The 23021-nt window shown below is 49.4% G+C and overlaps 2 long non-coding RNA genes across 2 annotated transcripts in view; one reads left to right on the top strand and one right to left on the bottom strand.

Annotated features, from left to right (window-relative positions):
• Positions 1–596: 596 nt before the first annotated feature.
• LOC308587826 lies at positions 597–4069 on the top strand. The gene is made up of 2 exons (XR_014008534.1): positions 597–787; positions 3163–4069. It is a non-coding gene; the product is annotated as an uncharacterized lncRNA (long non-coding RNA).
• Positions 4070–6394: 2325 nt separating this feature from the next.
• Positions 6395–23021, bottom strand: part of LOC308587831 — a 30206-nt gene continuing 13579 nt past the window's right edge. The window contains exon 2 of the long non-coding RNA XR_014008542.1: positions 6395–6740. This is a non-coding gene — a long non-coding RNA (uncharacterized lncRNA). The remainder of the gene's footprint in view (positions 6741–23021) is intronic.

Genomic DNA, 23021 nt, shown 5'->3' with positions numbered 1-23021 from the left:
GATAGAAGGTACCTTCTTTTTCTTTACATTTCCAGCAATGGTTATCACAGTTATGATAAATCTTTGCTAATTTAACAGGGGTCAGATACCATCTATACATCATTTTCATTATGTTTTCCTTTAGTACAGTACATGCAGTGAACTTGACCCCTTTCTTCCACAATCTTTCCCAATCCTCAAACATTATGTTATGTCCTACATGTCTTGCCCAATCTATCATCACTGATTTAACTTGTTCATCCTTTGTATGCCACTCTAACAATGGGAAATGTAGTGTTTTCACCCCCACCCCACCCCAATGTTGCAGGGGGCATTCTCTGGGTGTTTGGTGCTGCTTTGGAGTGAATCAGATGACACTGGACCTTTGGAGAAATTGTGACCCTTTGGGTTAGGGCACTGAAGCCTCATTTGGGGGGGCGCCATAAAACGTGGGGTTTTCACTGCCATGGATCACAAAACGGCTGCTGTTTTGTGCGAAGCTGGTAGATTGAGAAACTTGTATTTTATTTTTATTTTAAAAAAGATAAACTAAAGGTGTGTGCTTACAGGTAAACAGATACCAGTGTGCATGCCCATTCAGGTAAGAATCAAGAAAATAGAGGTGGTCCCTCTTAACTGACATTCTTAACTGAACAGAACTGAAGGGAGGGGCTGGTTCTGGAGCAAAGCTGTTTAGATTGGGTTTGGGTGGATGCGAAGAGGATGCCTCCAACTTCTTGGGCTTTGCTTCTCAACTTATTCTGCCTTCTGGGACCCCCCAGCCCAAGACCAACCACCTCTTGGATAGGTGAGCATGCAGATATTTTGGAATGTGAGTGTGGGGCAGGATGACCGCGTATGAAAGCTCATTTGAGCAGAAGTGCTGGCCCCCCTTTTCTCTCCCATGGAGGCCCTGAACTGGCCAGCTCCTTGTTCAGCGCCTCCAAGGGAGAGAAAAGGGAACCTCAGTTACTCTTTGCCTTCTGAGGACAATGTCTCACTCCCAGAGCCCCAAGACTTACGGCTGCTGCTCTAACAGCCTCAGGACACCCAAGGGATCATGAGCAAAGCACACAAGCCCTGCCCGCCGGATATGAAGCACTCTCCTGAGAGAATTGGGGTTTTTTAATTGGCTGAACAGAGTTTCAGCCCTTGGGGAATTTGATTTCTTAAGCATACACCTTCCCCTTCCTTGTGTCCCTGGTGAGAAAAGCCAATCCTGCTCTCTTCCTTTGGTAATTTAATCAGAGGAAAGAACTCTTTCCATGGTCTAATAGATTTGCTGAATCATGAATTCTGCGCATGCACAGAGGCTATACCTCTTGAAACCCCAAAGATGGGCAAGATGGGGCATTTCTCTCCACCTGCCTCCACCGGATATTGCTGATGGCCAATGAAAGCCCAAGTAGAGATTCCTAGTGGGGATGTTGCTGTGGTATATTGGAGGAGCAGGGCCAGGGGGCTAACTTGGACACCTGAGAACACAAAAAAGCAGCAGCAAAAAAACAACATGTTTCCTTTTAAATGGACCTTCCTGCTGAGTGTAAAGCACAGATCCTCATTTTTAAAGGGGAAAGGGAGAGAAGGCTTCTCCCAAAGTGTTAGAAGGCCACAAATAATGTAACAATAGAACAAAACAAATGTTCCATTTCATGTGATACAGAATCCTATGTGCAAATCTGTTAGATTGAGAAATGTGTATTAAATAGGGGGGGGGGGAATTAAAAGTGTGTGCTTGCAGGTAAACAGATTGGAGATTTCCTGCAAGATCTCATTGAAGTCTTGCAAGATGTCTAGGAGAGCAAAATATGTATTGAGATTTGGGAGAGATCTTGCATGCTCTTTCAGGGACCAAAGCCATCACTGCTGCAGCGCCAAAGGCAGGTGGCTAAGGGGTGGTGAGTGTCCCACGGGGCGAAATGGGATGTACCCCCCCCCTCAAGCTCAAGGATTCCAGAACTAACAGCTGTCAGTTGGGAGGGCCGGAAGGCAAGGACCCACAGCCCAGGTGGGGCTCGCTAACTTGGGGAGGAGGTGTGTGATTCCTCAGCTGGAATAGATGCAGGACAGTTGAGGCTCACATGCCTCATCACCGCAGAAGCTATAAGTGGAAAGCTGTCCTGGCCAGGCCTGTGTCAATCAATCAATTTCTTTATTCGACCGATAGTCAGAATTAAAACATTACACAATAATTATAAACTATAACATCATAGGAGGTACATAAGTAAGGTAGGGCCACAGTACTAGACCTCTCACAGATAACCCACATCAAAGCATTCAGTTATACGTTTCCGACACTTGAGTGCCAGGAAAAGAAATTTAGCCACTGACAAGGTTGTTTTCCCAGAAGACTTATTTAGCAGATATGCTGTCTGCTTTCCTCTTTGTCGGGAACTGAGCTGGGGTAAGTATGGAGTTATAAGATACTGTCTTAAATCGTTGTAGAAGGGGCAGCTCAATAGAATGTGCTCTGTGGATTCTACCTCACCCAATGCACAGTGGCATAATCTCTGGTCATATGGGACTCCTCCATATCTTCCCTTCAGGACCGCCGAGTCAAGAACATTCAGCCTAGCTGCAGTAAATAGTCTGCGGTATTCCACATAGTGGATATCCGCCAGGTAGCGAGCTGGAGCAGCCCGATACAACTGCTCCCCCAGAAACAACCCAGGTTTCACACGGGCTATGTCCTCCTGTCTGGCAATATCCCTTAATCTTTGCGCGATCACCGCCTTTGCGTGGCTATACGTCATGGACTCTATATAAAGGGAGGACAACCCACACTTCTGCACTTCCTCCACTATCTCCCGCCAGGCCTGTGTCCTTTGGCTCCAGTTGGGAGTGAAACAGATGACGTCTGATTTTGGGCGAAATGTTTTTTTAAAAAAAATTATGATTTTCATGTTTATACATTTCAATAATTTTGCAGTCATTTTAACATTTCAAAACTTGACTTCCTTCTCCCTCTTTCTGCAGTTCGTTAAACTGATTCTTCATATCTTATGCATATCCAAATTACCTTAATTTCTTCATTTATGCATCTGCTTTAAATATATAATCTTATTAAACTGCAGGTTATTCCAATAATCCTGCCAATGTTCTTATCTGTTTACAGTTTGTAACTACCGGTATTCATTAAACCATTTCCATTCTTTAATAAAAAGTTTGTTCTCTTGCTCCTAGAAACGGTCAGCATGCGACAGAGGCCACATCCTGGGAACGGCTTTGACTGGCCACCTAAACCAGGTGAGGGCAGCCAAGGAGTCTCAAATGCTCAGGAACTTCCCCTGTGTGCAAAGACAGGCTCCAGCAGATTGAGCGGACAAGACCAAGCGTGGGCCCAGTGGTCAAGAAGGTGGTTTCTGCAATGCTGTGGAGGGAAGTGAGGGGCAGATGGGGCTCATCCACCTAGAAAGAAAGCCCATCGAGGAGAAGGAAAACTCTGATCCTCATTTGCCTTGTGGGATATCTTTGGGAGCTGAAAAGGCTAAGGAGTAAACCCTACACAAATCTGGAGTGGAGTCCCTCAGGCGGTTGGATGGCGCCGTTTACAACCCCTTCTGACAACTCCTGCAGCCCAACTGGTGCCTAACTCTGCTCTCCTTGGAGACACATCTGCAAGGCCAAGAGGGAGTCTTGTCATCTGGGAAGCCCAGGACCTCCAGACACACTGCCCACACTTGCTCCCTGGAGAGGTCCCTTTGGGACTGCTGACACCCTTGCTTGACTTTGGACCTCACCCCCGGCACTCCATTGCTTCTCAAGACAGACAAATGCCAACATTAAAAAACTATTTGAAAGAATTTTATTTCATTCACAAAAGACAATCTGGCATGTGATTAGGACAGTGCTTTTCAGACAACGGGTGACACGTTTATTGATCTAGTTTGGAAGTCTCTGTCTTGTCTTCGCACATGCGCAGTTCCATCTAGGAGCAACAACAATGGAAGGAGCCAAACTGTCGACTCCTGCAGCGAGACTCAGGATTTCCACTCATGCTCACAAACGTAGGAAAAGGCACCGCCTAGGATAAAAGGATGATCACAGAGTAGCATGTTTGTAAAGGAACTTGATTAGAATAATAATAATGTTTTTTTTATTTTTCTATTTGGGTTTGTGGGGAAGGGGGGGACTGGGTCTTGGTGGGGAGGGAGATCTGTGCTGGAGCTGCTGGTCTCACTGCTGTCGCTGCCCGGAAGAGAAAAGAAGAGAAAAGATTTTTAATCTTTCCATTTATTATTATGTTGACAGCCCACCTTTCCTTCAAGGATCTTCAGGTGGCTTACGCTATTCTCCCTTTCTTTAATTATACTTACTTCCTCATTCCATTTCTCTTCCAATATCTCTTCCTCCTCCTCCTCGCAGACCAGAGGGTGGATTTTAGGGGCACGACAGCAGGAGGCCAGCAGCTCGCACAGCCTGCCACACTGGCCATTCTCACTTTCAACAGCCTTTGAGAACAACTGAGTAGGCATCTAGAGCGTCAACTGAACAGGCATATGGATCAGCTAGTCACTGGGCACAGTCTATTCTTTTCCATTTATAAGAAGTTTGAAAGGTTGCCCCTTTATAAAGTCTGTTTCCTTGTGACAAGAGACCACACTGGAGACTCATAGTGTTTTTGAAATATATAAAGGTAAAGGGACCCCTGACCATTAGGTCCAATCGTGGCCAACTCTGGGGTTGCGGCGCTCATCTCGCTTTATTGGCAGACCGGTCATGTACAGCTTCCGGGTCATGTGGCCAGCATGACTAAGCTGCTTCTGAACCAGAGCAGCGCACGGAAACGCCCTTTACCTTCCCACTGGAGCGGTACCTATTTATCTACTTGCACTTTGACGTGCTTTGGAACTGCTAGGTTGGCAGGAGCAGGGACCGAACAATGGGAGTTCACTCCGTCGTGGGGATTCGAACCGCCGACCTTCTGATAGGCAAGTCCTAGGCTCTGTGGTTTAACCCACAGTGCCACCCGCATCCCTATTATTTATTTATTTAGATACTTGGGTTTTGGGCGAAGGGAGAACTGGGTCTTGGAGCGGGGTAGAGCTGTACTGGAGCTGCTGCCCTCACTGCTATCGCTGCCTGGAAGAGAAATGAAGAGAAAAAATTCTTAATTGATGACCCATCTTTCCTGCAAGGATCTCCAGGTGGCTTGCGTTATTCTCCCTTCCTCCCTTCCTCATCCCATCCCTGAACTCTTCTTGAATCAGGGAGCTGCCTCCCCCCATCCCAGTGATCCAGATTCTCTCTGGCCTCCCTGTTCCTCAAGAACAAAGATCACCATCTCTCACCATCTCTATTGGCATCGGTGGCATCCATCCCCTGGTCGCTTGGTCTTACATTAGTTGTTTCCACCTTCACTAAAGATTCCTTCTGATCTTCATAACCATCACTTCATTCTCCCATTTCTCTTCCAATATCTCTTTCTCCTCCTCCTTGTAGACCAGGGGATGGATCTTTGGCACGTGACAGCAGGAGACCAGCAGCTCATGCAGCCAATCTTTATAAACTAATCTAACCATGACATGGTTCCCTACGTTTCTGAATCTTGAGGGATAGTAAAAGAAACAGAATGCAGAAGGAATTAGGAATCCTACTTATACTTCATATGAAGAAAGTCTCTTCATTACACCAGAAAATGTATTTCCTTTCTCACAAACTACCTCCTCAAACTAAATATGCTCACAGACCCTCTTCTCCTCAAGCTCTCCTTGTTAGCTTAGTCCAGTAATTAAGGGGATTGGGAAAGTGAGAGATTTTGCTGCCGTTCTTACCATTTGGGACTTGGAGGCTTGCTGCTGAGGATTGCTCGTGTCCTTGCGTCTAGGTACTCTCTGTCGACTTACCTCCTGGTTAGGACGTGGGCTTTGAAGGGTTCCTTTTTTGATGCTGCCGGACAATGTCAGCCCTGGGCCACGCCCAGAGCCTTTTTGGGGGTCGTGTAGCCTCCGTGTTGCCCCCCCAAAGTTCCCTCTAACAGCTGCTAGGCGCGGAGAACCCACGAAGCACATCCACAACGGAGGGCGGAAAAACCGGAAGCCCTTACATACCAGGTTTGGGAGGGGGATTTGGTCTGCGATAGGCTTTTTCCGTAGGGACACGGGTGGCCCCAGAGCCTATGGCTTGCTGATCAGAAGGTCGGCAGTTCGAATCCCTGCGACGGGGTGAGCTCCCGCTGCTCGGTCCCAGCTCCTGCCACCCTAGCAGTTTGAAAGCACAAGGTGGAAGTAGATAAATACCGTATTTTTCGCTCTATAGGACGCACTTTCCCCCCTCCAAAAATTAAGGGGAAATGATCAAAGCAGCAGAAATAAGAGATGATTGGATGGGTACCCCCAACAAAAATTTAAAATTCGGTTTTGTAATTTGGAACTAATGTGATTTGATTGGTTTGCTAATAAAAATTATGTTATAAAAAACAACAACAAAAATTAAGGGGAAATGTGTGTGCGTCCTATGGAGTGATTGCAGGCTGCACAGCTAAGCCCAAAGCCAGAACAGGGAGAAGGAGCGCTGCACAGCGCTCCGTCTCACTGTTCTAGCTTGGGGTTAGCTGCGCAAAGCCTCCGCAGGGCAGCGGGGTGAAGGCACCCTGCTGCCCTGCGGAGGCTTCAAAGGCCGTCCCCGAAGCTAGAACAGCGAGGCGGAGCACTGCGCAGAGCTCCGTCTCACTGTTCTAGCTTGGGGATGGCTGCACAAAGCCTCCGCAGGGCAGCGGGGTGCCTTCACCCCGCTGCTCTGCGGAGGCTTCAAAGGCTGCACTCCGTTGGCTTCAGGCAGCTATCCGCAAGCTTTCAGAGCGCAGTAGGAGTTCCCGCTGCGCTCCGAAGGCTTGTGGATAGGCCGCCTGAAGCCTGGAGAGCGAGAGGGGTCAGTGCACACCGATCCCTCTTGCTCTCCAGGCTACGCTTCGCTGGAGAGGCGCTGCACAGTTTTCCCTCTCTGCGCAGTGCCCCTTCAGCGAAGCAGGAGGAGAAATGGAAGGGGCTCCGTTTCTCCTGCCGCTTCGCTGAAGGGACGTTGAGCAGAGAGGGGGAGAATTCCCCCCCCCGTTCTCCCCCTCCTATGGTCCAGTGCATCTTATGGTCCGGTGCGTCCTATAGAGTGAAAAATACGGTAGGTGCCGTTCTGGTGGGAAGGTAAGCAGTCTTTCCGTGCACTGCTCTGGTTTCGCCAGAAGCGGCTTAGTCATCCTGGCCATATGACCCGGAAGCTGGACGCCGGCTCCCTCAGCCTATAGAGCGAGATGAGCACGCAACCCTAGAGTCGTCCACAACTGGACCTAAGGGTCAGGGGTATCTGTACCTTTACCTAGGCTTTTTCCAGATCTGCCTTACTGCCCTATGTTTCTAAATCTTGAGGGAGAGCATAAGAAGCAGAATGCAGAAAGAATTAGACATCCTACTTACACTCAAGAAGAAGAAATCTTCATTTTGCCGGAAAACATCATTACTTCTCACAAACCACCTCCTTTCTCCTGAACTATCCTCAGATAGTTGCTCTTCCCAAAGTCCTCAGCCAAGTCACTCAGCAGGGGGACGTGTCACAATGGAGGACATGACACTGTTGCTTTAGCTACCTTGCTTAACAATGTGAATTGTTCCCCTTAACATTAATTTTTCAAATATATCTTCCAGTGGGTTTTTATTTTGTTTATTTAGGAAAGATCTAGAGCTGGCTTCATCCAGCACGGTGCATTTCTGGACAGGACAGGAAACACCTTGCAAACACACACTTTTCAACATGGCGGTGTCACCAAGGAAAAACACTCCTGGCCTAGACTATGGCTGCTGTTTCTCAATTAATAGTAAAAAATGACCCTTCTCAACATCCTGTAATAATCTGCCCAGTATTAGGATGGACAGGAGCAGGACTTCACCCTTAGACCTCCTCATCCCCCTGTTTCTTTCTGTTTCTGCCCAGTGTCTTCTGTCAATCAACAGCTTTCCTTAGCTTGCAAGGAAGTGAAATGTTATGAGTTTCTTGGTGCCAGACTCCCCTTTGCCACGAGTTTCTGGGTGCCAGGCACTGAACCCCTGGACACTGAACATCTGGGGAATCGATCTAAGCCATGTTTAAATGTCCCCCAAGCTCTACATTTGATTGTTGATTATTAAAAACTGATTGAAACCATTTTATTTCATTCACAAAAGACATTTTGACATGTGATTATGATAAGAGTTTATATAATAAAGGTGACACATTTATTGATCCTTTTTGTAAGTTATTATTTGTCTCCTTTAATGTATTTTTTAAATATATTAATCAGTAAGGGGGTGGGGTGGGAAGCAGTGTTGCATATGAAACGGGTGGGTGGCTGTCATTAATCCAGATCCATTTCATAGAACCATAGAAACTTATAGCTGGAAGGGACACCAAGGGTCATCTAGTCCAACCCCCTGGGATGCAGGAATCTCAGCAAAAGCATCCATGGCAGACGGCCACCCAACCTCTGCTTAGTAACCTCCAAGGAAGGAGAGTCCACCACCTCTTGTGGGAATCTGTTCCAACGCCAAACAGCCCTTACTGTCAGAAAGTTTTTATGAATGTTTAGTTGGAATCTCCTTTCTTATAACTTTAATCCATGGGTTCGAGGCCTACCGTCTAGAGCAGGAGAAAACAAGCTTGTTCCCTCTTCCATGTGACAGCCCTTCAGATATTTGAAGATGGCTGTCAGATCTCCTCGCAGTTTCCTCTTTTCCAGGCCAAACCTACCCAGCTCCTTCAAGGGTTTCTCTTCAATCTTAGTTTCCAGACCCTTGGTTGTCTTGGTTGCCCTCCTCTGCACACATTCCAGCTTGTCAACACCCTTCTTAAATGATGGTGCCCAGAACTGGACACAGGACTCCAGGTGTGGCCTGACCAAGGTAGGAGAGAGTAGGACTTGGACTTCGTTTCATCAGGACCCTGGACTTCCATAGATGCAACCGAGAACAGCATGACCATTTTCTGCTGCTGCACATTCCTTGTGGCTGAGGCTCAGGGTAACGCCCCCGGGACCTTGTTGGGAAACTGCCAGGGAGATAACGTCCATCTGAGCCCCCAAGCCGGAGTTCTGGACATCCATCGGCCTCACGTAGTCACGCAGATCCAACAGTTAGGGGCACAAAGCCTTAGAAATTCCTAGCCACATTCCAGGGCTTGGTGCACCCTCTTTCAGCAGAAACGCAGCCAAAAGCTTGCATCACAGAAGAGCATAATTTACAGACTTTATTTAGCGTTTAACAGAACAAAAGAAAACGTGACCGTTCTGTGTCAGCATCTCTGTCCGACTGAAATCGAAAGGAATATCAGAACAAAAACATCCTGTGATCAGGACATGCGCAGACTCTGTGACTCCCCAAAGCCTGCTCCCTTTTAAGGTGGAACGGAAATATCCTAACATCCTCCCCCTTTCCGTGTAACCTGTTGTACCTGTGGTTCACCCAATTGCAACCTTTGTACATAAACCTTAAGTTGTTCTTTGTTAACAACCTTAGACAACAGATCAGCAGGAATTTCATTTCCTGCCATGTAGGACACCCGAATCAGTCCTTTCTGAATACACTCTCTTGCACGATGTAGCTTAATCTGCAAGTACTTGGTTCTCTGCTTGCAACTCTCGGAGTTCAGCAAAGCCAAACAAGATCTATTGTCTTGATACACTTGTATAGGACATTTCACAGCAACTCTGATGTCCTTAAACAGTTGCATCAACCATTCACAATCCATGAGTGAAAATGACAGAGCATTGAGTTCTGCTTCACAGGAACTTAGGCTCACTGTTGTTTGCTTCCTGCACAACCAGTCAAACAGGCAGTGGTTGTACATGTAGCATACTCCAGAAGTGCTTGTACCATCCGTGGTGTCACTTCCAAAACTTGCATCTGCAAAGATTTCAAGACCTCCAGTCTTCTGACTGGTGAACCTCAGCCTGTAGTGCATAGTCCCTTTCAAATAGCGGGCTATGCGCTTCAGAGCTTTCCAATCCTGAACCGTAGGATTGTTGGCATGTCTGCTAAGCAGATTACAGCTTACAGCTATGTCAGGTCTTGAACATCTGGCAATGAAGTTCATCTTGCCTAGAATGCATCTGTACAGCGTTGTGTCAGAAAACGCTTCAGCAGTACTGTCTACCTGGTAACCTGTTACCATCGGTGTGTCTGCTGGGTTTGCATCAACCAAATTCAACCTGGTTAATACATCAGCAATTTTCTGTGTTTGGTGTACCAGAAAATTACCTGCTTGGTCCTTCTCCACCTGCAGAGAAAGATAGTTGGATACCTCACCAAGATCCTTCATGTCAAAGTGCTCCTTCAGCTGAGCTAGGGTGCTTTGGTAAAAAGCCTGATTCTTCCAAAACATCAGAAGATCATCAACAAAACATAAACAATACAGTTTGTTTTGCCCCTCCTCCTTGACAAACACACATGGATCAGCTTTGCCCTGGTGAAAACCTAGAGAAAGCAATGTCTCAGTGAGTTTTGTGTTCCAACACCTGGCACTCTGCTTGAGACCATATAAGGATTTCCGCAGTTTACAGACCATTCCCTTCTGTATCTGCATCCCATCAGGTGGAAGCATGAACAGCTCCTCCCCCAAAATCCCGTACAAAAAAGCTGTATTAATGTCATGGTGGGAAACATGCAGTTTCTCCTCCGCAGCGATCTTGAGCATCAGCCGAATGCTCTCATATTTGACTGTGGGAGAGTAGGTCTCGTGGTAATCCTGTCCTGGTACCTGTGAAAAACCTCTGGCAACCAATCTGGCTTTGTGTCTGACTACCTTGCCATTCTGGTCTGTCTTGGCCTTGAAGACCCATTTGCTGCCAACCAGTCTCATTCCTGGGACTACCGGTACCAGTTCCCAAGTTTGGTTCCTGTTCAAGGAATTAACTTCAGCCTTCATGGCATTTAGCCAAGGCTCAGCATCTTTAGAGGTTAACTCCTGAACCTCTTTGAAGCTTGAAGGTTCCCATACCTTCTCTGAGCTACTAAGAACAGCAGTTGCTGTCTTAGCAAACTCATCAGCATACCTCTTTGGAGGTCTGCCCTTTGTCGCCCTTTCAGACCTACGTACTAGACGCAAGTCTTCTGGACTCATCTCCTCTTTCTTAGGAGAAAAATGACCAATGGTGAACAGTGGTTCTTCCAGTTCATTGTCAGACGCATCAGATGGTCTGACTGAGGCCTGTGCGCTCTTGTAGTCTGCTGTGTCATCACTGTCACTGACACCAGCAGCAGCAGCGCCGCCCACTGAACTGGAATCCGAACTCTGATCATCATCATCATCATCATCCTCATCATCATCATCCTCATCCTCATCATCATCATCAGCAGCAGCAGCTTTCTCATCTTTAGCTGCTTGCTTGACATCACCTTCATCCTCCTCTGGGTAACTCTGGAAAATTCCCACATTTCCCCCCCACTTAGGATTGTACTCAACACTCCTTGTGAACTTAATGGACTTAGAGACAGTCATCCATACCCTGTATGCACCTTTTTCGTACCCCATGAACAAACCATGTGCCCCACGCTTCCCAAGCTTGTTGGTTTGTTGTGTGCGTACCCACATGTCCGAACCAAAAATTCTCATGTGTTTGGTGTTGGGTTTCTTGCCAAACATCTTCTCATAGGGGGTACAACCAATGGGTGATGACAATCTGCGATTATAACTGTAAACCAAATTCCCCAGAGCCTCCCCCCAAAACTTATCAGGGAGATTGGCATCATGCAACAAGGTCTTGATTCCTTGCAGCAATGTTTGATTTGCTCTCTCCGCAAGACCATTCATCCATGGCGATCTGGGCGTTGACATGTCATGCTGGATTCCCTTCTCATTCAGGAAAGCTTCAAACTGCTGAGAAGTAAACTCCCCGCCCCGATCAGTAAAAAAACAAGAAATACGTTTACCGTGCACATTCTCCAACCAAGCACAGAATGCCTTAAACTTTGGAAACGCTTGCGATTTCTGTTCGAGCAAATACACATGAATGTACCTGGAAAAAGAATCAATCAGAATCATGAAGTACCTTGCTCCTCCTATAGAGGGCGCAAGTGGCCCAACCAGGTCCGCATGCACTAGCTGGTAGGGCTTGGAAGCCTGCCTGCTAGACTCCTTGCCTTTTGGAGCAACCTTCACCTTGTTCTCTGCACAGGATACACATTTCATGTGAAATTTACAGGGTTTGATGTTCAAACCCTCAACCACCTCTGGCATCTTGGCTAGTGCCTTCCAAGAGAGGTGACCAAATTTTCGATGCGCATCATGAATGCAACCTGCATGAAGAACTTTGTTAGTTTGTGCAACACAACAAGAATCAGCATTATTCACAACAGCAGTGTCATCATAAGTTATATGGAACAAACCATCCATAAACTTTGCATGCAAATAGTCCTCTTTGCCTTTACTGATGACACAGACGCTCCTCTTGAAGGAAATCTGAAAACCACGCCCAGTAAGCTGTGGGACACTCAACAAGTTGCTCGCAGCTCCTGGGACATATAGCACACCGCTGATGGTTGTGTGCAAACTTGCAAGTTTCACAGTCCCTTCTCCAGCAATTTGCAACGTCCTTCCATCAGCCAGGTGGATCTCACCTTCCTGAGGCTTGAAGGAGATAAAGAGATGCCTGTCCTTGGAAACGTGGCGGGTGGCACCTGAATCCACAATAAACCTGCCTTTGGCTGTTGGAGCAGTCTTTACAGCAAGCAAACCCTTGTTCTCCACGGGTGTGGGCTTTTGCAGCTTGCCCCCCTGCTGCTCCTGGCCAGCTGACGTGCCTTTAGCCTTTGGTGAAGCTGTGCCAGCAAGCAAAACCTTGCTTTCCACTGGCGTGGGCTTTTGCAGCTTGCCCCCCTGCTTCTGGTCAGCAGACGTGCCTTTAGCCTTTGGTGAAGCTGTGCCAGCAAACAACGCTTTGTTTTTCCCTGGCTCTTCACCCTCCCTGTGCTCCTGGCCATCTGCAGACGTCTGCGTCTGGCTCTGTTTACCTTTGCCTTTCCGGCCTCTGCAAAGGCGATGGCCTTGGTTCCCATGAGAAACAGAGCTCTCAGCTGCCGACTCCTTGGCTCCCCCTGGAGGCTGGAATGCTGCCTGGGATGACGTGACGGTCAGCTCCCCCTGCAGCTTGCAACCGGTGCCCTCAGCATCCCTGCAATCACCCGCATTCTGGGAAACAGCTAGGACCTCCGATGCAGTCAAACTCTGGGCTGGGATTTTTGCCTTGTGAGCTTTCATCAAAGCATACCACATTCCACGTGCAGTGGTGTTGCCAGCCAGCGTCTTAATTTCCTCAAGAGATACGGATAAGACTATTACGTCTATCGCTTTCGAATCATGTGATTTCCATCTCTCTGTCAGAGGAACTGGGGGGGGCTCACTCACGACATGCCATACCCCAAACTGACGCAGCAAACTCTCACACCATTTTGCCCAGGTTTCATAATTCTGCCCATCCAACTTAGGGCATTCAGCATTTCCATAAGCTTGGAAAAACTCCATTCCAGCTTTTGGCATTAGCCGTGAGTCTTATTATGCCTTCAAAGACTCCTTATCTTGGCAGCCATTAATCACGAAGCCTCTTTGGCGCAGCTCCCAGGCCAATTAAGCCTTGCCGGAGTTCAAAGACTCCTTGCCGAGGTAAAACAGGAAAACGTCCCTTCCTTTCGCTTTCCCCACTTCATACCTCTCAAACGCAGTCTGTTGCAGCTTTACTCTCCTGTAGGTGCCGTGAATCTGGGCCCATAACCTTGTTGTTGGGAAACTGCCAGGGAGATAACGTCCATCTGAGCCCCCAAGCCGGAGTTCTGGACATCCATCGGCCTCCCGTAGTCACGCAGATCCAACAGTTAGGGGCACAAAGCCTTAGAAATTCCTAGCCACATTCCAGGGCTTGGTGCACCCTCTTTCAGCAGAAACGCAGCCAAAAGCTTGCATCACAGAAGAGCATAATTTACAGACTTTATTTAGCGTTTAACAGAACAAAAGAAAACGTGACCGTTCTGTGTCAGCATCTCTGTCCGACTGAAATCGAAAGGAATATCAGAACAAAAACATCCTGTGATCAGGACATGTGCAGACTCTGTGACTCCCCAAAGCCTGCTCCCTTTTAAGGTGGAACGGAAATATCCTAACAGGTAACGCCCCCGGGACCTTTCAGTTCATGGTGTCCATGGAGGCGCAGGTCAATTCTGTGTCCAGGGCAGCTGTTGACCAGCTTCATCTAGTACGCAGGCTGAGACCCTACCTGCCCACAGACTGTCTCACCGGAGTGGTGCATGCTCTAGTTATCTCTTGCTTGGACTACTGCAATGCGCTCTATGTGGGGCTACCTTTGAAGGTGACCCAGAAACTATAGCTAATCCAGAATGCAGCAGCTAGACTGGTGACTGGGAGTGGCCCCCGAGATCTACATGGGCTCCCAGTATGTTTCCGGGCACAATTCAAAGTGTGGGTGCTGACCTTTAAAGCCCTAAACGGCCTCGGCCCAGTATACCTGAAGGAGTGCCTCCACCCCCATTGTTCTGCCCGGACGCTGAGGTCCAGCGCTGAGGGCCTTCTGGCGGTTACCTCATTGCGAGAAGCAAAGCTACAGGGAACCAGGCAGAGGGCCTTCTTGGTAGTGGCACCCGCCCTGTGGAACCCCCTCCCACCAGATGTCAAAGAGATAAACAGCTACCTGACATTTAGAAGACATCTGAAGCAGTGGCGTAGCGTAGGTTGTCAGCACCCAGGGCAAGGCAAGTAATTTGTGCCCCCTAACCCGTGGATTTGCGCCCCCTAACCCGTGGATTTGCGCCCCCTAACCCTAACCCCCAGATGTTGCGCCTGGTGCGGCCGGCCCCCCCTGCACCCCCCACGCTACGCCACTGATCTGAAGGCAGCCCTGTTCTGGGAAGCTTTTAATGTTTGACAGACTATTTTATTTTAATATTTTGTTGGAAGCCGCCCAGAGTGGCTGGGTATAAATCTTAAATTATTATTATTCTATTATGATGATGACTGTGAGGTGTTACAAGTCATTCACTTCAAGCCACACTGCCATGCCTTTGAAGACACAAACCATCCCAGCTTTTCAGAGCCGGCTATCATGGCTTCTTTAATCTTTGTTTATTGCTCCACCATGTGGCTGAATCATATAAAGCACTGACTTTTACATATCTCTTGACCTCTAATTGCAAGAGGATCTCGTTAACTTGGATTATAATCTTTATAAATTGGAGTTGGGGAGCAGGTCCTCGAGAGTGGGGGAGGCCTCCCACCATTCCTCCTCAGTCCAGCCCCTGACAACCATGTGGGTTACGGCGTCGAGGGCTCATTTTGTGGGGCGATGTGAAACGTAGTGCTTGTTAAATAGTGGGTTGACATAGCAGCCGGCACAGCGATTTCTTCAAGTAGCTCTTTATTAAGATAAGCTGGAATAGAACTGACTGCGAACAGCTCAGCCGGCCTGTATTTATAGGCAGCCGGCTGTCAACATTGTAACCACAACAGCTCAGAGTTCCCGCCTAAACTAACTGCCGCGGACCTGAGTGAAAACTATCTACAGACCTGAGTGAAAACTATATACAGTATCCCCCTGTTGGCCCAGGGTGAAACTACACTACATAACACCCCTCCCCACCGAGATAAGGCGTTAGTTACAATCGTAATGGTTTCCTTATATACAGCACTACGCGTAATGGTTCAATTAGGCACAAAAGCATATCGGTTACATTTCCCATACTTAGACCAACAGTGATACCTGTCCAACAACGTAGTCCTTTAAATGAGTTGGGCGCTTGGAAACTCTGCCAGACCGCCGGGGACTGGTAGCCAAGTCCGGAGGGCCACACAGTTCTCGCTGAGGCTGTGGTGCGACCCTAGGTGGCGTTGGAACCAACTCCCCTGGATCCGCTGCTGTGGGTGGAGCCTCCGCAAGTGGAGTGGTCTGAGTCTGTTCTGAGACGGCTTGGTTCGGCTCCACGCTGGCAGTTTGCGAGGGAGGTGTAGGTGGGGCCTCGCCATCTGTACGTGTCTCTTCTGGAGCCGCAAGCGCAGTTGGGGGCACCTCGGTAGTGTCTAAGTCGCCAACCCTGCGCCTAAGCTGGTCTATGTGCCGTCGCCACAAACGTCCGTCTTCGAGTGCCACCTGGTACGAGCGAGGTCCAGTGACTCCCACTACTGTGGCTGGCACCCAAGGAATGTCCCCCACATAGTTCCGGGCAAAGACCTGGTTTCCTGGGACAAATGACCGTGGTGCGTTGGCACAGCCTGGGGGTTCAGCCACGGCAAAGTCTGGGTGTAGCCGGTCGAGCGGTGACCTGAGGCGGCGGCCCATAAGCAGTTCAGCAGGACTCCTCCCTGTGGCCGCATGAGGAGTGATGTGCTGCACGAACAAGTATTCGGCGACCCGCTCATGCCAGTCTCCCCGGTCCAGGCGCGCCAGTGCCTCTTTTGTCGAGCGCACCATTCTTTCCGCTTGCCCGTTGCTGGATGGATGAAAAGGTGCCGTTAGGGCATGGCGGATGCCCAGTCCCAAAAGATACCGCTCAAACGTGCCTGACGTGAACTGCGGTCCGTTGTCAGAGACAAGGACATCAGGACACCCATGCGTTGCAAACAGGCCTCGCAGCACCCGGATGACAGCTTCGGTAGTGGTGGAGGGCATCAGGGTGACCTCCAGCCATTTGGAATAGGCGTCCACCACTACCATAAAGGTCCGGCCGTGAAAGGGGCCAGCCAGATCGATGTGCACCCTCGACCAGGGTGTCTTTGGCGTCTCCCAGGTGTGTCCCTTAGCTGCCGGTGGTGCAGGCCTCGACTCTTGGCACGCTTGACAGGCGGATACCCAGGCAGTGATGGCATCGTCCATATTAGGCCACCAGACGTAACACCGAGCCAACGCCTTCATTTTGACAATTCCCGGGTGGCCAACGTGCAGAGCCTCCAGGACGCGCTGACGGAGTCCCTGGGGAATCACGACGCGGTCTCCCCACAGCAGACAGCCGCGATGAGCTGAGAGTTCATGTTGTCTGGTTGCGAAGGGCTGGAACTCCGATGCAAAAGGCCCTTGTGGCCACCCCCTCCACACCCAGTTGATCACCCGGCTGATGGTGCGATCCTGGGCAGACGCGGAGGCCACAGTGGCAGCCGATACAGGCGCTGCCGGAAGATCCTCAATCAGAAGGAGCGATGAAGCTGGAGCCGGGTCTTCCACAAATGCTGGAAGAGGGCAACGGCTGAGGGCGTCGGCATGGCCCACCGATTTCCCCGGGCGATGGATGAGCCGGTAGTGGTAGGCAGCCAGGAAAACAGTCCATCGCAGCATGCGTGGTGAGAGGACCGGTGGAGTTGGACGATCACCGGCGAGGAGGCCCAGGAGTGGCTTGTGGTCAGTGATGAGGTCAAAAGTCCTGCCATAGAGGTATTCATGGAACCTCTTCACTCCAGCCACAAGTGCCAATGCCTCCTTGTCGAGCTGGCTGTAATTCCGTTCCGTCGGAGATAGTGTCCTGGAAAAGTAGGCGAGCGGTGCTTCTCTTCCATCTGGGAAACGGTGACTAAGGACAGCACCGATGCCAAAAGGTGAGGCGTCGCAGGCAAGGACCAGCGGCCTGGATTCACTGTACTGTACCAGCACACTGTCTGAAGAAAGGAGAGCCTTGACCGCGTTGAAGGCCGCCGTCTCTCGATGACCCCAGGCCCAAGGCGTCTTAGTGCTAAGGAGTCGGTGAAGAGGCTCAGCCACCGTGGCTTTGTGGGGCAGGAACATGTTATAAAAAGTTCAGCAGCCCCAGGAATGCCTGCAACTCCGTTTTGTCCTTTGGGGTGGGGGCCTGCTGGATAGCGCGGATCTTGGATGTGGTTGGATGAAGGCCGGAGGCATCGATAAGATAGCCCAGGAACTCTACCTGTGGAATGGAAATCAGGCACTTCTCCCTCTTTACCTTGAGCCCGGCCTCCTGGAACCTGGTCAGCACGGCACAGAGGCGCTCGAACAGCTGCTGGTGTGATTCTGCAGACACCAAGACGTCATCAAAATATGGTACCACGCCCGGAAGCCCTTGCAGGAGACGCTCCATAAGGCTTTGGAAGATGCCAGGAGCCACACTCACCCCGAACTGCAACCGGCGGCAACGGAATGCCCCCCGGTGGGTGACGATCGTCTGGGCTTCAGCAGTGGCATCATCGACTGGCAGTTGTTGATAGGCTTGGGCAAGGTCCAGCTTAGCGAAGACCTTACCCTCACCCAGGGAATGCAGCAGGTGTTGGACAACAGGAACCGGATAAGCGTGCTGCTGAAGTGCCTTGTTGATTGTGCACTTGTAGTCAGCGCAGATTCTCACCGACCCATCTGGCTTGACAGGCGTGACGATGGGGGTTTCCCACTTTGCGTGGTCAACGGGCTCCAAAACTCCTTGGGCGATCAGTTTGTCCAGTTGTTCGTCCACCTTAGCCTTGAGAGCAAAGGGAACCCGGCGTGGCTTAAGCTTGATGGGGGCGACTTATGGATCAAGGCTAAAGGAGATGGGCGTACCAGTATATTGTCCCAAGGTGCCGTCAAAAACCTCGGCAAAGTCTTTGACCAGACCCCCAGTCTCTGCGTTAGAGATGCAGTTGATGCCGGTGACTTCCAGGCCGAGGGCATCAAACCAGTCTAGCCCTAGGAGGCTTGGCCGCTGACCTTCGACCACCACCAACCGGAGCAGGCCCGAAAAATCCTTGAAGGCGATCCGGAACCGGCCAACGCCTACCACGGGAATGTCGTTTCCCTGGTAGTCTCTCAGGTGTACGCGGTGAGAGTCGAGTTGCCTTTTGGATACTCTGGGTACCAGTCTTTTGATGGTGCTCCATGACACGACGGACAGGGCAGACCCGGTGTCGATCTCCATGTCACATGGAGCTCCTTCAATGAGCACCGTGACGTTCAGCTTGCGTCGCGTAGACGAGTCGGTTTGGCCAATCGTGGTTCCAGACGGGCAGCGGCAGTTGGTGAGAGCGAAACAACTTTCCTTGGCAGACTGGAGTGAAGACTTGAACTTGCGAGTCGATGAAGGGGGGGTGTCAGACGGAGCCGATCGGCAGACCTTAGCGATGTGGCCCCTTCTGGAACACCTCCTACAGATGGCGTCTCTGAATCGACACTTGGCACGGGAATGGTCGCCTCCGCAGCCAGCACATTCCGGTTGGCCCTTGGACTTCTGTTGGAGCTTCCTGCGCTCCCGCTTTGTCTGGTGCACGTCATCGTCTTCACTGGAGGATGCCTCATCACTGCTGGCCTCTTCATGATGCACCGGAACTGGCCCCCTAGCAAGACGCGGGCTGCTGGACTTGCGGATCTCCTGGGCGGAGCGTTCAGCAGCTTCTGACGCCACAGCCTCCTCAATGGCTTTCTGTAGTGTGAGGTCTGGCTTGGCTAGGAGACGCCGTTGCAGATGGATGTCCCGGACCCCGCAGACGATTCGATCCATCAGGGCATCGTCTAAGTCTCGGAACTCACAGTGCATTGCAGCCTGTCGCAGGGCGGTGGCGTAGTTGTTGATTGACTCCCCCTCTGCCTGGTTCCGGTGGTAGAACGCATGGCGGGCAGCAATCTTGGACGGCTTTGGTGCGTAGTGGTTGCGGAGCTTCTCTTGGATCGTGTCCCATGGTGTTGCCTGGACTGCTTCAGGCGCAACCAATGCTCGGGCCGTCTCAAACACCTCAGGCCCACAGAGGCTGAGGAATAGGCCCCGCTTCCGATCCACTGATACTGCTGTCAGCTCGTTGGCTTGGAGGTAGCAGTCGAACCGAGCGAGGTAGGAGTCCCATGACTCAGAGGCTGGCGCAAACGGCAGTAGAGGCACAAATGAAGCCATGATTCCGATGCCGGCGTGAAGGGCGATGGATGGAACACAGTGCTCTAGCCAGAACAGTCAGCTCTGAATTGGTTCTGCCCAGTGATTTCGCTCAGTGATTTCGCTCAGTGATTCAGCTCAGTTCAGAGGCTGGCCGCATCTGGCTGTGCTCTGATGTCCATCCAATCCCATCCTCGTCGCCAGTGTTAAATAGTGGGTTGACATAGCAGCCGGCACAGCGATTTCTTCAAGTAGCTCTTTATTAAGATAAGCTGGAATAGAACTGACTGCGAACAGCTCAGCCGGCCTGTATTTATAGGCAGCCGGCTGTCAACATTGTAACCACAACAGCTCAGAGTTCCCGCCTAAACTAACTGCCGCGGACCTGAGTGAAAACTATCTACAGACCTGAGTGAAAACTATATACAGTATCCCCCTGTTGGCCCAGGGTGAAACTACACTACATAACAGTGCTTTCACCCCCAAACCTTGCAGGGGGCATTCTCTGGGTGTTTGGCACCGCTTTGGAGTGAATCGGACAACGTCTGACTTTTGGAGAAATTGGAATCCCGTGAGTTAGGGCGCCAAAGGCTCCTTTTTGGGGGTGCCATGAAATTTGGGGTTTTCACTGCCAAACATTTCAGGGGGCCTTTAGCAGGTGTTTGCCGTTGCTTTGTTGTGAAACCTAAGACATCGGGTTTTCAGCGAAATCGTGGCCACCATAGCTATTCTGACAGATGATTTGGCCTGTCACCCTTGTGTGGAAGTAAAGGATGAGATTCCCCTACTACTCCGCCTGGGGTCTCCAATGTGGTGCACCCAGCCTCCACTCACACTATTCCTATGTTGGGAAATTTTGTGGGGCAAGTTAAGATTTATCTGTGAAAGAGGACTTAGTCTTTTTCTTGCTTTTTAGTGTAATGTACTATGAAAAGGTCTTAATGGAATTTTCTTTTTTAAATGGAATTTTCTTTTTTGTTATTACCCTGTTTGCCAGTGTTTGTCCCTGGTAATTAACTGTCCTGATGTCTTTGTAAAACAGAAAAACAACTAAAAACCCACGATGATTTCACTGTGCACACAAGGTGTGTATGAAAGTGAATGTGAGTTACAAGAGATGCCAGCCCACTTGTTCTAAAGTGAAAGCCTTCTGGGACATAATATACAACGAGTTAAAAAAAGGCTTTGAAATATAATTTTAATAAAAAACCAGAGGCATTTTAATTAGGCTTAATTGGTGAGGAAATACATAAAAGTGATGTAAACATGTTAATGTATGGCACAACGGCTCCAAGGACACTTCTGGCTCAGAAATGGAAGCAGCAGGAACTTCCAACACTGTAAGATTGGCAGGTCAAGATGATGGAGTACGGAGAGATGGCCAAGTTGACGGGGAAGATCCGGAATCAGCGTAATGAACAGTTTCGTAAGGACTGGAACAAATTTATATACTTCCTGACAGTAAGAGCTGTTCAACAGTGGAATTTGCTGCCAAGGAGTGTGGTGGAGTCTCCTGCTTTGGAGGTCTTTAAGCAGAGGCTTGACAACCATATGTCAGGAGTGCTCTGATGGTGTTTCCTGCTTGGCAGGGGGTTGGACTCGATGGCCCTTGTGGTCTCTTCCAACTCTAGGATTCTATATGAAAAAAATTGTAAACATTTGAAAATGTTTGCAGGCTTGAATTGAAATGTTCTGTAATGTAAATATAAGGAACTGATTTACCGATAATAAGGTGAAATATTCTAATTTGACAAAGGGTAAATAAGTGCTTATAGAAATGCGAAGAATATGGAAAGTTATGTGGAAGTCAGAAAGAGGGAGGGAAGGAGGTTGATGCATTTACAGAGTAATATGGAATTATGTAACAAAATGTGAATATGATTTAAGTGGAAAACTCAATAAAAAGTATTTTTTAAAAAATACAAGAGATACTGGCCCTTTCTCCCTGCCTCTAGCATAGGAGCCAACTCCTAGGGACCAACGTCCCTTCAGCCCCCCCCCCCAATAAAATATTTGAGGGGGCCCGCCTTCCCCCAAAGTTGATGGGCATTGCCATTCAAATGGTGTGCGCACCATGTCATGTGATCAATTACACAGGATGGGGTTTACCTGGTCCCCCCACCTAATATTTTATTCAAGTTGGCACCCCTGGTCTCTAGGCCTTCACAGCACAATCCTACGCCTGCTTGCTGAGTCCCGTGAGCCTGACTCCCAAGGCAGAAAGGCAGAGACAGCCCTGGATTACTCAGTAGTACATATACATGGGGGGGGGGGACAGAACTTCACTAGACTCCCTCACACCCCACTGCACATTCTTCCCCCATTTTTCTCTTCTTCTTTTTCCCTATTTATTTTGAATTGCTTAGCGGGAGGCAACCTCATATTTTGACTGCTTTAGGGCCTCTAAAGGTCTTCATCTAGCCGCAGGTAGAGATGAAAGGAAGAAGTGAAATACTAAGGGCTGCCTATTTCAGGGAAAGGGCAAGGGAAGGGGGTGCTTCTACAAGTTTCACTGGGACCCAGAGGTGTGGATTGTGGTTCTGCATAGGGGTTCCAGCTGCAGCTAGCAGCAACTGACAAACTGGTCCATCCATTTCAGTTTCCATCCATTTCTCATTTTCCCAGTCTTAGATTTGATCCTCCACATTTCTGCAGTACTTTGCATTTTTAAAGAGGAGTCCTCATGCAAATCCAATGCTGCATGCAATTTTTGCAATGTTCGCATTTATGCAAGCAACTTTCCTGAATAAAATGCATGCTTGTATGTTCTGTTTCTACACACACGCATTGTAGAGGTGCTTGGCTGCTTAACATGGCAGACTCAGAGACTGCCTCAGTGATGGAGGGCTTAACACCCAGCACCTCACACACACACACACACACACACACACACACACACCCCGCTTCCATGGAGGCAGGAATGGCCTCAGGAGATGATTGGGGGTCTCCTTTCTAATCGATACCCCTCAACAAGGTATGGAAGGCAATTCAGCCTCAGGTTACCCCCTCCCCTCTTCCAGAGTCTCCTGCGAATGGGTGAGATGCTGCCATTGCCACAGACTGGAACAAGAAGCCCACTCCGCCGCTGCTAGTGAGTGAAGGAGGCAGGGGCGTAAGCCCTGGTATTATAATATAATTGCAGTATTGGATCAGCACAGCTACCCAGATTATTGGACTCTCCTAGTTGGAATGGCTGTATGACAGCTGTCATGATGAGATTCTGCCCTTTAAAATATACTGTAC

This window comes from Podarcis bocagei (genome assembly GCF_964188305.1).
Source record: "Podarcis bocagei genome assembly, chromosome: 5".
Lineage (NCBI taxonomy): Eukaryota > Metazoa > Chordata > Lepidosauria > Squamata > Lacertidae > Podarcis > Podarcis bocagei.
This window is presented reverse-complemented; position numbering and strand designations above follow the sequence as displayed.